The 17,176-nt window shown below is 36.1% G+C and overlaps 1 long non-coding RNA gene across 1 annotated transcript; it reads right to left on the reverse strand.

The window, feature by feature from the left end:
- Nucleotides 1-665: 665 nt before the first annotated feature.
- On the reverse strand, nt 666-7,836 carry LOC136353491 (uncharacterized). Its single transcript, XR_010736856.1, has 2 exons — nt 7,697-7,836; nt 666-2,883 (listed from the first exon to the last, which is right to left on the reverse strand). It is a non-coding gene; the product is annotated as an uncharacterized lncRNA (long non-coding RNA).
- Between the last annotated feature and the right edge of the window lie 9,340 nt (nt 7,837-17,176).

The following is a 17,176-nucleotide window of genomic DNA, read 5'->3' on the forward strand; positions in this document are numbered from 1 at the left end:
GTATGAATCAAATTATTATAACTAGTTATATACTCACAATTTAAAAATTTTAAAAAATTTGAGTGATTTTGTGCATTAGATACCATGGTGCCCCATATGAGTGTCCTATATATAAATAAATAAATAAATAAATAAATAAATATATATATATATATATATATATATATATATATATATATATATATATATATATATGCTTCAGACAATATACACTGTTCAAAACACTATTTATTCGGCTGAATACTATTCAGTTTACTGTTTATTCGGCTGATTACTATTCAAAAACACTATTCAGTTTACTGTTTAAATTACTGTTCACTTCGAGAGATATTTTAACTTTAGGATCTTTGCAGGGTGGCGAATCCTATTTAGACAGCCTTAGAAGCTTGCTTCGGATGATGTAAAGTCCTACTCGGTACTCACCGTATGCCTCACCTATCTATCTTTTTAGAAGCAACTTAACAAGATATTCCAAGTCACACTTGTTCTAGCTAAGAGTTTATCGTCTCCCCAGGCAGTTCCACCCAAAGGGAACACTTCTCTACGGATACCGATTCTCCAGACGCCTATGCAAGATGCAGGCTAAAAACGAGAACAAACCGAAGAGGTTTCTCCTATAGGGTCCTTAGCATAAACACTTGTCTAGAACAAACGTGCAGGAATACTTAAGGAAAATTACTTCATATTAAACAGATAAGCTTACATACGGTTTTCCCTTTCGGGAAACCCGAAGGTAGGTACAAGCAAGCTGTTCTTACCTTACACAGCGTTATTACACAACTCCTTGCTTCAATATACTATGCAAGGTAGGCTAAAGTCACTACTACTAAGAACGGTGGAATGGAGGGTGAGAGCGCGCTTGGAAGCTTTGCTCTGAATGGTGTCTTCGTTGTTGTTGTGTGTCTCCGGAGTGAAGGCCAACGTCTCCTTTTATAGAGGCCAGGGATGGCGTCGCCTGTGCCTCCTGCTTATCTCTTCGCTACTGTATCTTCACGGGAGCTGGCTAAAGTCGAGGCCTTTTCACCGAAAGTTTTACTCTTCACAGTGATATGTCATTCACCGCACCCTATATTGTTCCTTTATGCTTATAGGGTGTCCTTCTGGATTCCTTCTTCTGGATTCCTCCTTGAGTAGTCTTCTGAAATCTTCGTTTTTTTTCTTCTTCCACGCCCAAATTATTGATATTCTATTATCAATATATATTGAAAAACATATTTAGCTTAAAGAATTCTATTCATCTGGCTGCCCATGACCACCAAGATCCATACTTATCTGGAATAGTGTAGATTCCTTATCTTGAATAGTGATCTTTGTCGGGGATGACAAGATCTTTATTCATTATCTTCGTTGATTATCATTGGTGCTGATTGCACCGTGTCAATCTCTGATGGCTCTGTTTTCTGAAACCACTGAGCCAGGCTTCTGTAGTAACTTTTCTTGGAGCATTCATTTCCAAAATCCGGTTTAATTATGCGCCCTGCTCCCTTGAAGTATTCATAACTTTGGTTGTAGAATTTGCTGATAAAAATCCTTGTGATCTTGTTTTGGAAAACCAGCTGATATTCATAATCTGTGGTGATAGCTTCTTCAATTTCTGCAGCTTCAGAAAATAATCTCCAATTTTCATGATTAGCAACTGTTGTATATATTTCTTCCTCTTCATCCGATAGTTTGCTAGGACCGTCTTCTTGAAAATTAAATTGTCCCTTCATGATATATATATAATGAATTGCTGGACGAACAGGTGGTGTGAATTTTGGTGGTATTGAGGAGAAGATAATCCTGTATCTTCCATGTCCAAGTCTCCTGCATACATCTTTCACAGCGTTTCCTAAATCAGATTGAAGGATCTGATCGAGGGTTGCATATATGGAATTCACAAGACCATGATCTATAATGGTTTGGAGAGATATTTCTTCATGGTTGTATGTGGGTAGGTTCCGGAATCTTTGAAGATTTATCTCAGCTTTGAGAACCAGGAATCTATAGGATGGGTCAGAAATTGCCTGATCATCTAGTCTTAAGAGAGGGAGCATATATATGATTACTCGTATGGCTGGGTTTCTTTCTCTCCCTTCTAAGAGATCAAAGAAATAATCTTGGAGTCCAAGGAATATTTTCATTTGTCTCTCCTTAAACTTTTGCCAAACAAGATCGAGGATGTCTTGCCCAAAGCAGGATAAAGTTTGTTCCGTTTTGAAGCTTAATCTGGGTTGGAGATTTTCGTATGTAGTACTCATGGGATTTTGGCTTTTAAGTTTCTTTTTGCAAGAATCTTTGTAGGCACAAGATCTACATGGTGCTTTTGGCTGGGTCCGGAGTATATATTGTGGAAGGAATAAATTAGGATGATTATGCAGTATGTATGGTGTTTGGGGAATGGTATCATGCCTTTTTGTGGATGATGATGGTTTATTATGTGGAAAAGATTGCAATAGGTTATTGATATTTATGTGGAAAGCAACCATGCTCGAAGCAGGATCTGCTGAGATCAAAATCTTATCTGAGAATACCTTGGTATTCTTATCTGTTGCCATAGATTGTTCAACTTCCATGGGAAGTTTATCTTGGCCATCACGGGATTTCTCCTCGCGATAATCTAGTAACCTTTCCTCATGATGAGGGATATCTTGTATTTTAGCCCTTTTTTCTGTTATCTTTTGATCTGAGGGCACGAAATTTTTGAAATAATATGCCAGGCCATTTAAGGCATGAGCTTTTTCTTTTTTGTTTTTTGTTTGCCACAAGAGGTTTAATAACCCTTGTTGTAGCTCTGTTATTCTGAAATTGTGATTAAATCGTTCTCCATGGCCTCTAGGCAGTTGGGGCAGTCTCCATGAACTCATATTTGTGAGCCATTCAGACTTCTGTGAAGCCATTTCCCTGCATATATATTCAAAATCTTTAGTAGCTTTTAATAAATATCTATCTTCCCATGATGTCTTACCTGGCAATTCCATAGATTTTGGAAGATATGATGAGAAAGAATAGTTGTCTATATTCTCACTAAGCTCATATTCATTAATTCTTTCTTCAGACTCAAGATTAAGTGCTTCAAGGTTGTCGGGTTTGATTCTGGCTCCACCACGCTTTCGTACCTCTGAGATATATGGCACATTGTTTTGATATGGGATAAAAGTAATTCCTTGCTCATGTATTACTGTGGTTTGTACCGATTGTTGTAAAAACCTTAGGCCAATTATCATGTCATCACTTATCATGGATAAGTTTCTTATTGTAATCTCATCTATTATATATTTAGTTCCATTAATGTATACTTCAACATTATGAGCTAGCTGATTATGAATTTTCTTTATTCCGGACATGTCTGTAGAGACTTCTGCCTTATTATCATCAATTGTATGAACTATTTCTGGACATTTTATGAAGTACTTATCATGAATAATATTTTTTGTACACCCAGTGTCTACTAGTGCTAGAATTTTATATGATACCTTGGGTGATAGTTTTACTTTTACCGGTATTCTTATTCCCAAAATTTCTTTGAAAGGCAGTTTTACTATATATTTATTTCCAAAATTAGTTATGGCATCTTTTAGTTGAATTATTTTAGCAGTATTACTGTCTTTTAATGTTATCACTTGCTCTTTAAATTCGGTATTTTGTATATCCTTATTTTCTGGTAATGCCTTAATATCATAGTTAATTTTTAGATTCTCTAGTTCCACTTCTAGTTTATTTATTCTGTTTTCTAAAACTCGTACTCTACTAGATAATATCCTTTCATCTGATTCTAATTCTATCTCTTTTCTCCATTTTTGTTTATTTGCTTTTATACATTCAGCACAAGCTTGTTTTAAGCATATACTACAGGTTACTCTATTATCTTGGCTTGGGTAATAGATGCAAAAAGCACATTTAATGTTATAATCTCCTTTTCCTCTAATCCAATCATGTTCACAATTTAACTGATCCATCAATTCTATTTTTAAACCGGCTAGTTCGTCAATTAAATCTAACTCTTCATCGGTTGATTCATACTCTTCATTGGTGTTTTCAATTTCATCTGTTTCTATGATAGAATATATTGATTCGTCATCTTTTATTTCATCATCACATACTAATATATTTTCATTTACGCTATCTATAATTAAAACTCTCTCTTGTTCTTCATATGTACTAGAATATCTTTTTTGATCTTTATTTGGGCAAGTTCTACTTAAATGATCTGGTGAATTACATATGAAACATCTGCATGTCTTATCATAAGTTTTCTTTGGGTTATATCTTCTTACATTTCGTTTATGTAAGAAAGGTGCTCTATTATCTGATCTTCTTAAGAAGTACCTTTTCTTTGTCTTTATATTATTGCTATTTCTACTTTGATATCTATGGTTTCTTTTATTTCTAGGCCTATCTTCTCCATATGATAAAGGTATTTGTATTATTTTATTGCAAAAATTATAATCAGAATGTTTCATTGACCTTTGGGCTTGTATTCCTGTGCATATTTTTCTTAATTGTTTGAACACGAAGGTTATGGCTTGGGAAATATTAATTTCAGCTCCTTCAGTTTCCTTTTTATATTCCTCAAAAATCATACTACCTAATGGGTCAGGTAGTTTATTAAAATATCGCTCAACTATTCCCTTATTGTATCCTTGCTTAGCAGTTGTTGCATTATATAGATAATGTTGAGAAAATTCCTTTATACCTTTCCAGCTTGTTAAAGTTAATTTTTCTATTTCTTTTAATCTTTCATTTTGCAGGGTTGTATATCCTAATTCTGGGTCTTCAGCTATGATAATATTAGATACTATATTTTCAAAGTTGTGAGGATTACTTCCTGCTCTTTTTAGCTCTTCATAGTTATTAGGATTCTTTTCAACCCATTGTTCCCATAGGACTTTAGCAGATTCACCCAAAAATGTTTCTAAATAAGTTATCATATCCTCCACCTTATTCCCTATATTATGCTGATTTTGTATGTATTTTTGAACTATTAACCCCTTCCAAATACTAATGATATTTGGCCAGTCTATGGGATCATGTGCTGCTAGATTTAGTATAGCCCCATCACTTTTTTGATTTTGAAATTTTATTGGTTTCTCAAAATCTCTTCTTTTAGTGCCCATGTGCCTATACTGTCCTGGGATATAATGATATGAATATTCTTCTTTTTCTGGAGGCCATCTTCCTGCTGCCCTGGCTGGTCTTTCTCTTTCTCCTTCATTTTTTACAGAACCCTCTCCGTATCTTTTCCTTTTTCCTGTTCCCAAATCTACTTCCATAGCTTCCATTGCATTATCTAGATTATGCAAACCTTCCTCATCCAATGAGTCTATAAAATCATTATATTGTTCTGCATTATCTTCTTCTTCTATATTCTCTATTTCCTCTATCAGGTTGTTTTCTTCTTCATAACTCTCTAGTAATAATTTCTCATTTACTTCCCATTGCTCTTCCTCACTTAATACCTTATCTAACTTTTGGATTTCTTCTCTTGGTTCTTCTGACTTTATTTGTTCTATTTTAATTTCCTGGGTTCTGGGGATTTCTATGACCAAGCTTTTCTCTTTTTTTTGTTTCTTAATCCTGGATAGTTCTCTATAGAAATAAAGTTCCTTGTCTCTAATTTTAGGCCACTCACTTTTCATAGAGTTATTATATTCATCTGCTATATCTCTTAATTTATCTTCATAATATTTTATTTCACTTTCATGGTCTAATTTTTCCATCAATTCAGATATACTATGTCTTCTGTTATCTATAATATCTCTGTCAGATGATTCTGCATCCAAATCATCCGAAGCTCTGGTTTTATAATTTGTAAATCTAATACTAACATTCCCTTTGCTGTCTTGGTAACTTATGAAGTTTTCAGGCTGACTCAAGGTTTTATTTTTTATAAATTCACTAATTGGCCATTTTTCTCCTGCTCTTTCTTCAGAGTCTATTATTAAAGGGCTCATGAATTTTATTCCTTTAGAATGCATTTTTTCTATCACATCATTTACATTGATTTTGTATTTGGAGGCACTTCTATTAGTCAATCTTCCTATAAATTCTATACTTATTAATAAATTTGTTCCCTTAAACTCTTCGTATCCTTTTGTTTGGAAACCAAAACTCATTTTATCTATGAATTCATTTACAGGCATCATTAAATCAGGCGCTATATAGGTTATCAACATATTTTCATTCATATCTCCTTCTAGATAGCCTAAAGATGCTTTGTTTATTGTGTCCCATCTTTTATCTAATAAGGTTATTAGCACTTTAGCTCCTAATTTCTTTCTTGTCATTCCTTTGATTCCTATTATGTACATACCTTGGTGAATATACTTATATCCTGAATATTTTAAACTATTTTCAAATTCTTTAGCTACTATTTTTAATTCTACTGGCTTTGTTAGAACACTTAATTCTACTTCTCTAGATATTCTATAAAGCCCATTCTTATTCTCAAAAAATCCCATGCAGTATACTTGTTGAGGCCTTATTGCCCTTAAAGTATCTCGTTGATATCTTTCGAGCTGCTTATCTACTTGTGCAACATCTTTCAGCTCATCTATGTCATCATATTTGCCTTTTTGTTTATCAGAACAGTTATCATCTCTGCTTGCTATTCTTCTAAAGAGACTCCTAGATATGTCCATTTTTCAGAATTAATGGCTTGTGAAGATGAGACTATGCCAGATGAAGCCAAAACTATTTCCTTACCTTTACTAGAGTTGATTTTGTCTAGTAATTCTTTAATATAATCACTATTCTGTGAAATTTTATTTTGCCTTATCTTATAATCTTCTAATAATTCTAATGTAGTATTTAGCTTATTATTAAGAAAAGAATATTGTTCTACAAATTGCTTTTGTTCTTTATATATATCTTCTAACTTTTGCTCTAAATCTTCTTGTCTCTTACTCCAATTTATATAGAAATTATATATTAAATCTACAATTAAATTTAGTTGGCTATTATTAGAGTGCCAACTATGTTCTTCAGTATGGCTTAGTCTACACCTTATGTCGATATTATCTTTGGTATTTATTAACTTTCCAATATTAGCTTCTAAATTTAGCTTCTCTATGATTACCAGGCTCTGATACCACACTTATGCTTCAGACAATATACACCACACCTATGCTTCAGACAAACCTATGCTTCAGACAATATACACTGTTCAAAACACTATTTATTCGGCTGAATACTATTCAGTTTACTGTTTATTCGGCTGATTACTATTCAAAAACACTATTCAGTTTACTGTTTAAATTACTGTTCAATACTGTTCACTTCGAGAGATATTTTAACTTTAGGATCTTTGCAGGGTGGCGAATCCTATTTAGACAGCCTCAGAAGCTTGCTTCGGATGATGTAAAGTCCTACTCGGTACTCACCGTATGCCTCACCTATCTATCTTTTTAGAAGCAACTTAACAAGATATTCCAAGTCACACTTGTTCTAGCTAAGAGTTTATCGTCTCCCCAGGCAGTTCCACCCAAAGGGAACACTTCTCTTCGGATACCAATTCTCCAGACGCCTATGCAAGATGCAGGCTAAAAACGAGAACAAACCGAAGAGGTTTCTCCTATAGGGTCCTTAGCATAAACACTTGTCTAGAACAAACGTGCAGGAATACTTAAGGAAAATTACTTCATATTAAACAGATAAGCTTACATACGGTTTTCCCTTTCGGGAAACCCGAAGGTAGGTACAAGCAAGCTGTTCTTACCTTACACAGCGTTATTACACAACTCCTTGCTTCAATATACTATGCAAGGTAGGCTAAAGTCACTACTACTAAGAACGGTGGAATGGAGGGTGAGAGCGCGCTTGGAAGCTTTGCTCTGAATGGTGTCTTCGTTGTTGTTGTTGTGTGTCTCCGGAGTGAAGGCCAACGTCTCCTTTTATAGAGGCCAGGGATGGCGTCGCCTGTGCCTCCTGCTTATCTCTTCGCTACTGTATCTTCACGGGAGCTGGCTAAAGTCGAGGCCTTTCCACCGAAAGTTTTACTCTTCACAGTGATATGTCATTCACCGCACCCTATATTGTTCCTTTATGCTTATAGGGTGTCCTTCTGGATTCCTTCTTCTGGATTCCTCCTTGAGTAGTCTTCTGAAATCTTCGTTTTTTTCTTCTTCCACGCCCAAATAAATGCTGCAGACCTATGTGGACTTCTACTCTCTCTTATTGCTCCTAGTTTCAGCAGTTCTTCTATATGCATCTTAAATTCTTCTATATCTTTCGGAGTTGCTTCTATTGGGCTGGTCTTAATAATATATTCTGGGTTTATTATATTAATTTTACACTCGATAGCATTTTTCTCCCAATATTTCATAGGAATTTCTCCTATAATTTGGATATCCTCTAATCTTTGAACAATTTTTTCTATATCCTTTTTACTATAAATATATATATATATATATATATATATATACCGGAGTACGTATGTATAGGATGACGTATACTCCTACATATCTAGCTGCTAGTAAGCTGGCTAGAAAGCCTAGAACACAACATTCGATTTTATATTTGTATACATGCTAACATACACATATAGCTACGGGTGTGGTTAGTTCACGCCAAAATTAGAAGTTTGGTTAAAATTAAAACGATATGATGAAAAAGTTAAAATTTTATGTGTGTAGGGAAGTTTTAATGTGATGGAAAAGTTGAAAGTTTGAAGAAAAACTTTAGATCCAAACTCGGCCATATACAAGTACTCCCTCCGTAAAAAAAAAAGCAAACCCTGTGTTTCCGTGCCAACATTTGACTGTCCGTCTTATATGAAATTTTTTTATAATTAATATTTTCATTGTTGTTAGATGATAAAACATAATTAATACTTTATGCGTGATTTATCTTTTTATTTTTTTTATATTTTTTTCAAATAAGACGGACAGTCAAATGTTAGACACGGAAACCAGTGTTTGTCTTTTTTGGGACGGAGGGAGTATGTATGATTATGCACGTACAGTATGTATTTATGAGTTACTAGCTGGCTACTCCATGTAGGCTGTACGTACGTAGTACACCTCGCGCGAGTGAGTAGCTAGCTAGGGTCGGCGAGTGGATAATTAGGTTGTGTTTACTTCAGCGTAAAGTTTAAATTTTGGTTGAAATTGAGAATGATGTGACTGAAAAATTATTTGTGTATGACAGATTGATACGATAGAAAAGTACTAAGTTTAGATTTAACTTTTGAATTTAAACATAAGTTTGGATTCAACTTTTGGATCTAAACACAGATTAACACAGCCTTAATCTGCACCTTCGACCAAAATTAAGCCCGATGGATGGATATGATGGACGGCATCGATCGGCATGCAGTGAAGAAGGCGTGGGCGGCCTGACTTAGAGCAAGTATAGAAAAGAGGAGAGAGATGAGAAGCGGGCTGTAAGTTTACAGCCGGCTTAGGCACAGAAACTAAAAAAATCTATGAGACAGACATATAGATCATATATTTATAGTAAAGAATTAACCATTATATGAGTGAGCTGATAGATAGGCTATAAGTAAGCAGCTGACTTTATTATTATCCTTGCTTTTACCTAGGCTAATTGATCCGTCAAGATCAGGAAGCTTCTGCCTAGCTAGCTTAGGATCCGATTCGATCCAACGCGGCGCAGAGCCATGCACACGCATGCCGTTGCAGTTGCACGCCCCCCCCCCCCCCCCTCTCTCTCTCTCTCACACACACAGGGTGTACTAGGTAAGTGTAAGTGACAGAGCCAACATCACCATTAAATCTGGACGACTAATACTATATCCGTCCTAAAATAAGTGCAGCCGTGGATATTCGTGCCTAACGTTTGACCGTCCGTCTTATTTAAAAATTTTGTGAAAAAATTGAAAATATTTAGTCACACATAAAGTACTATTCATGTTTTATCGTCTAATAGCAATAAAAATACTAATCATAAAAAAATTTCAAATAAGACGAACGGTCAAACGTTGAAAGTGAATAGTGCAAAACTACACTTATTTTGGGACGGAGGAATTAATAATCGATTATTTTTTTTATAGGTAGCTATTCGGTATAAAAGTGATGGCAATGACGGAGTCCAGGTGACCGCCTGATCTGTTTGGGAGGTGGATCTGCTGTTGGGTAGTGTCCTGTCCTCTCCTCGATTTCGTTCCAAACAACATATGTATTGTTAATTAATTTAGATTATTCAGCAGGATTATTAAACATCAAAAAATATCTACTTGTCTGTAACTGTAAATGAAAACAAACCTAACAAATAGCTTAAGTCAATAGAATATTTGTTTTGAAAATATATTCCTTAAAACGTTATTGGGAGTAAATAATAGTCTGAAGTAAAGAATAAGCTGCTGAAAGTAGCTGATGCATAATATCCCAAAGATTAATCATCATATATAGGCGTTCACACTTTGTTCAAGGTCGTTAGGTCGTAGGTGGAACACTCGTGAGCAAAGCAATACTGAAGGTCAAATATATGAGCTAGAGTAAGCAATAGTGAAGGCCAAATTTATTAGCTAGAGTACTCGTATACGTACATTATGCATTCATACGTGTGCGTATGCAATGGTCAAACACTATCTTAATTTCTACTATCTTACACATTGGCATCTTAATCTAAAAGGAAAAAAATGAAAATAAAAATACTCCCTCTGTTTTATATTATAAGTCGTTTGAATTTTTCCTAGTCAAACTTTTGACTAAGTTTATAGAAAAATATATTAGTATTTTCAACACAAAACAAACATATTATCAAAAATATATTCAATGTGAGATTTAATAAAACTAATTTAATATTTTAGATGTTGCTAAATTTTTCTATAAACTTAAATCAAATTTAACCAAGTTTGACTAGGAGAAAAGTCAAACAACTTATAATATGAAACGGAGGAGAAACGGAGGAGGTATTAAATACAACCAAACATCCATACATAATACTACTAGGAAAATTTTGCTACAGGACACCGTGACTTCACGGTTTTAGCTGTAGCGTACGACACGAAATGACTTTTGGGGGAAAAAGGATATTTGCTGGTGGACACCGCACCCATTAAAATAATAATTTCCGGTTGAAGAGGAGAGAGAAATCGTGTGAATATCAAAAATGTCCTTGGGCCCACATATCAGCTCTCCTATCTCTCATCTCATGTGTCAACGACGACGGCGGCAGGCGAGGTCCGGCGGCGGCGAGAGGGCTAGGACGGAGCAGCCGCCGTGATAGTGCCAGAAGCCTCCTCACTTCGCGCGCCGGCGCTCCTCCACACTCCGCGCTCCGGCGCCGGGAGGCCTCCTCACTCCGCGCACCAGTATCGGCGCTCCTCCGCGCCGCAGCTGTCGCCATCCAACCGTGCTGCCGCTCCTCTACACGCAGCTGGCACTGTCGGACCTCGCCTACTGTCCGGCCGGCGCCGCTGGTTGGGCGCCACGGCCGCTCCGCCGTTGCCCTCCCGCCGCCAGACCTCGTCCTTGCCCGTGCGTCGCCGCGGCCGCTCCGCCCTCGCCCTCCAGCAGCCGCCGGACCTCGCCTGCCACCGTCGTCGCTGATATGTGAGATGAGAGAGACAAGAGAAGGAGGGGATAGAGAGAGACAAGAGAAGGAGGGGATAGAGAGAGAAGGGAGATAGGAGAGCTAACATGTTGGCCTAATGGCATTTTTGATATTTCACACGATTTCTCTCTCCTTTTCAACCGGAAATTATTATTTTAATGGGTGCGGTGTCCACCAGCAAATATCCAACCTTTAGGAGTGTTTTCCCCCAAAAGTCACTTCGTGCCGTGTCCTACAGCTAAAACTGCGAAGTCACAATATCCCGTAGCAAAATTTGCCCTACTATGAATGATGCCGATCAATGGGCGGGATTACTCATGTTCATTCGTCACCACAACTTAATTTGACCTCCCTTCATTTTTAATATATGATGTTGTTGACTTTTTAGATATGTTTAATCATTAGTCTTATTCAAAATAGCTATGTAATTATGACTCCATTTATCGTTAAATGTTCTTTAAGCATCACTTATTTTTTTATATTTACATAAAAGTTCTAAATAAGACGAATAGTTAAACGTTTATAAAAAATTTAACAGTACCATATATTAAAACAAAGGTAGTATTAGGCGAATCAATCTTTACATGCAATACGTTAAAATAACAGCAGCAGTACATGCACGTCAGCAACAAGAGTAGTCACTTCTTATTTATTTATATTAAAAAAACATTTTACAAATACATATACTCATAACACGCACATTCACCCGCGAACGTACACATGTACACCTCATTTCTACGTGAACATACACATGTACACATCACTCCTATATTAATGCTTCCGAAAGGCTGGGTCGATATATTTTGAGATTCACGAAGTCACAACGCGGCAAATTTTTAGATTCACGAAGTCACCACTAGCGTCTCGCTGGCGATGTCCTGTCACTGAAAGAATAATTAAACGTGAGTACCCCTATCAAGATTTATGATTTCAAGTCCGATGGACTGGTTTCACTACGAAGATTCGACGAAGAACAAGTGCAGCAGCTATCTACCTCTAGCCCAGCATAAAACTAGCTATCAAACGACAAACCGAATCCATGCATGACAATTGTTTAATTTCACCCCAAGTACTGTACATGCATTTATTACTATTCTTATTACTACATTCTTTGTAGAAAACGATGGCTGGGCATAATTAATTAATATTTAAGACCGGCATTGTATCGATAATAAACTAAAGAAAAAACAAAATGGTGACAGGTCAGCAAAAGCAGAGGCTATAGAATATGGATGTCGGCTGACTTGGCTTATACTGGAGTACTCCCAGCAATATCATATATAATTCTCGACATTTCGAATAAGTTTAAGGTAAATATTTATAACTATGGTTATCAATAACTTTAAATATATTTAGTTTGGAGTATAGATTTATCTTACAAAATACTATAATAAAAATAAAAAGGTATATATATTGTACATATTATAATAAAAAATATAGTCAAATATGTATTTTGGAGACCGTATCATTATCTAGAACGTATTGTACTATATATGTATATATATAATGCCACGTCATTCGCAGCTCCTGATTGGCCAAACACGCGACCCACATGCATCGATGCATTATGGCAAGCCAGCGAGACTTTGACTAATTAGCACTTTAACACCACACAAACAAAACTCAGTAGTTAACTGGTTAAAACTCTTCTACGTACGTGCTCGCAGGATCTTCTCTCTACTAATTAATTAATTTACGCAGTGATCGATCGATCGAGTATCCATGTAGGGGGGACCTAGCTAAATTATTATTACTATCATGAATTGACTGGATCGATCTTGAACGGCCATTAGTCACAGTAACTCCACTAATTAATCATCACTTCTCCTGGCAAGTACTGCTTCTCGTAAAAACTGGTACCAATATGGCATTAGCTATTCCTGCTAGTACAGCAGTACTGCAAAACTACTTCACCTGTCTCAAAATATAACCTCCTCTAAAATTTTTCAATAAAATTAAATAACAGACTATGTATAATTTGTTGAGATGAGTAAGTAAACAAATAAATTAAATAAGATATATGTAGTTATGATTAAGTACATGGAGAAGTATGTTAGTAGTAGTAGTTATATTTCGGGATAAATGACTATATTATGGGATGGTGATGAGTCGGTGAGAGTATATTATCAATCAATGCGAAATTTTCCTTTTGGCAAACAGTAGGACAGTTGCAGGGAGCTAGCAGTAGCAGTCACTGCTAGGATAAATGTAGGACTACACAGGCCAGTACCAATAGTCATCAGCAATCAAAGAGAGTTGCAGTGCACGGACGTTGTCAACATTGTCTCCCAGCCGGACTCCAATATCACAAGATCTACAAGCGTGAAAGGCAGATGAGCTAGCTTAATTGATTAGCTATGTTTAATTTCTTCATTACTTGCCCTGCATCCTCCGTGCAAAACAGCCACATGTATGTCCACATGCACTTTTCTCTGCAAACCCCAAGAGATTTCGTTAAAGCTCTCTGGAATCTAGTTGCTTCTCAAGCGCAAGCAGTGAGCTGCCATCTTTCCTCTTTGCACAAAGTTTATTAGAGGATGAACTAGCTAGTTGGTAGTATACTAGTATGTGCAATTTAACATTAAATTAAACTCGAAACTAGGGTCGACGGATGACGGAGACAGGTCCTATATATCTAATTATATCTTTGATGAAACTATAATTAATTAGTACTTGCAACAAACGAAAATACTTAGCATATACTCCCTACTTCCCTAAATGTTTGACACTGTTGACTTTTTTAAACATGTTTGACCGTTCGTTTTATTCAAAAACTTTTGTGATATGTGTAAAACTATATGTATACATAAAAGTATATTTAACAATAAATCAAATGATAGAAAAAAAATTAATAATTACTTAAATTTTTTGAATAAGACGAACGGTCAAACATTTTTAAAAAAATCAACGGCGTCAAACATTTTGGGATGGAGGTAGTAATAGTATAGCATAGACAATAATTAAAAGTACGCCTCTCGTTGGATCATTTCCAACCAGAGCCAGTGATCATAAAAATTTGAGGGAAATTTAAAACGTTGGTTCCGGTTAGGTTACGCTCTCAAGTATCAAAACTTTACTCTTGTTCTAACACAAGTCCTAAAGAATTTATCAGACCATGACGTTTGGACCTGTTAGATCATTGAAGTAATAAATGATGACACGGGCAGTTAGCTGACAACTTAATTAGCTCCGTATATATTCGAATGAGATGAGTCATTGAGTCACTCTGAAAGTATAATAGCCTCATAAAAGCTCTCTCTTAGAGCAGGTACAATAGCATGCTATAAGCCGGCTATAACCATATATCGAGAAGAAAAGAGAAGAGAGAGAAGAAAGCGGGCTACAGATTTGTAGCCGGCTGCAACACGGACTCCAAGCTGTTATGTGTGTATGAGAGGTAGGACCGAATATTAATGGTGTAGTATATTTTTATAGTTAACTATTGTATGAATGAACTATTAGATTGGCTATAGATGTTTTGGAGCCAGTAGTTGGCTATACTATTGACCTTGCTCTTAGAGAGGCTGGGTTCGCTTGGGCTGTTGGGCTGGAGCTATTGGCGGCTTGAAAAACAAGAATTAATTATTAGTGCATGATAGGGTTTTCAATTTCGATTTATGTCATTTCGGTATAACCGAAATTTCAACACAATTTAACTGAATTTAATTGAATTTAAACTAAATTCACAAAAAAAATGAGAAAAACTGGAAATGTCTGAGATATTGACTTGGCGGGGGGGGGGGTGTTCCGAAATTTCGGAAATTTTGAAACAAAATTTCAATCCCCGACGCATGATTAATCAATTATTAATAATTACAAACTTAAAATGAATTTATTTGATTTTTAAAAATAACTGTACATATTTTTTTAAATAAAATATATCATTTTATCAGTTGGAAAACGTGTTATCGGAAAACAAGAGAGTTGTCATCAGCATAAACAAACTCAGCCTTAATCTTACAGAGTATTAATTGGCACTGTATTGTTTATACACGGGTGTGCACACATATTTTGGCATGTATATAGAAGCAAATTGCCTCTTTTTTTTTCGAATCACTTAGGGTGTGTTTGAGGAGATTGGGAAGATACGCAAAACGAGGTGAGCCATTAGCTCATGATTAATTGATTATTAACTATTTTAAATTTCAAAAATGGATTAATATGATTTTTTAAAGCAACTTTCATATAGAATTTTTTTTTGCAAAAAATACACCGTTTAGTAGTTTGAAAAGCGTGCGCGCGTAAAACGAGACACAATCTCCTCTATCTCCCCAGAACGCACAGAGCCTTAGTGGTATAGTAGTGGAGTTACGAGTGCATGACTTCATCCACCAGGATTTAAATTCTAGTGTCCACGAATATTACGCATATGCGGGTGGACTTTCAACAAAATTTTAGTGAGATCAGATATGCGTCTCTTGGAGAATATATTAGGGGCACATATGCAGAGTGTGAGGTGATGTTGCATGTGTGTTCGTGTGCGTTCGTCGTGTAATAAAAAAAAGATTGTGTAATTTTTCTAGTAAGTTGGTGCACAAAATACAAGCTACTACTACTGTGCATAACCAGTACCGGTGATAAATGAGAGGGACATCAACGGTGAAGCTAGGACCAAACGCTGAAAAGGAAATATCAGAGAAGTTTTTGGTGAAGAGGAGGCCATGCCTGTATACAAGTGTGTTTAACTGAATTAGGTGCATGCATGCTGGTCCAGCTAGTGGTTGGGCCTGCCTCTTCCTGTCCTAAAACTTAAAATTAATCAGTTCGGTACAAGTACATGCCAATTCACCGGTCATATATATGGTCGCAGTTAGTATATAGGGTAATTAAGCAGGATTAATTAGGCTCTCAACTATACATGGTTCAATCTCAAACGTGTGTTGAGATCTATCAGTACGACTAAGCATGTGATGGATGATGCATGGCCAAGTAATTCATATGGTCAAGGCAAAAGAATCATCAAATTAAAATATGGAGCTAAAGGAAGGAAAAACTGAACCACACACAGTGAAAAAGAGAAGATAAAAGAAGAATATGTCCGGGGTGAAGACAGTGATAAAACAAAAGGAAGACCTTCATCTTTGACGTGGCTACATACACGCCAAAGAGACACAAGACTTTTTCCATATGCTCGTGAACTTGACTATTTCTGTAGAAGCATACTTAATTATGATACCATTACAATATTAAGCTAGAAAATGTGAAGTGTGCTGTATTTATAGGTAGAGGAAAAAAAATGAGTGGCTGCTACGGTGTGGTTAAAAGCAGCCAGCGAAAGCGATGGCTTCCCTCGGCTGGGTACGATGGAGACCAAAATTTACTACTGTACTGTGGCATGCTGTTGCTTGCTACTACGACTGTCTTTATCTTTTTCTTCAGTAGCTGAAGGCTCTGAAATTTAGATTGTTCGATGAAGCCAAGGCAAACGATTTTGGATTCTGTTTATGGCTACTCGTTTCTTGTCTTAGCTTTTACGATTTCTCTAAAAAAAATTTTGCGTAACGTGGGGATGTTATATTGCTATTTCCGCAAGTGTTTGAAAGGGAACTTATGATTTACTGATTTAGTTTTGACAAAGAGAGTGGACCTCTCCCATTTCATCAACGAAATGCCGTCAGTTCAAGTGCATTACAAGACTCACACGATACTAGGGATCTTACAACCTTTTCGAAGCCTTACT

Source organism: Oryza sativa, chromosome 10, assembly GCF_034140825.1.
Source record: "Oryza sativa Japonica Group chromosome 10, ASM3414082v1".
Classification (NCBI taxonomy): Eukaryota; Viridiplantae; Streptophyta; class Magnoliopsida; order Poales; family Poaceae; genus Oryza; species Oryza sativa.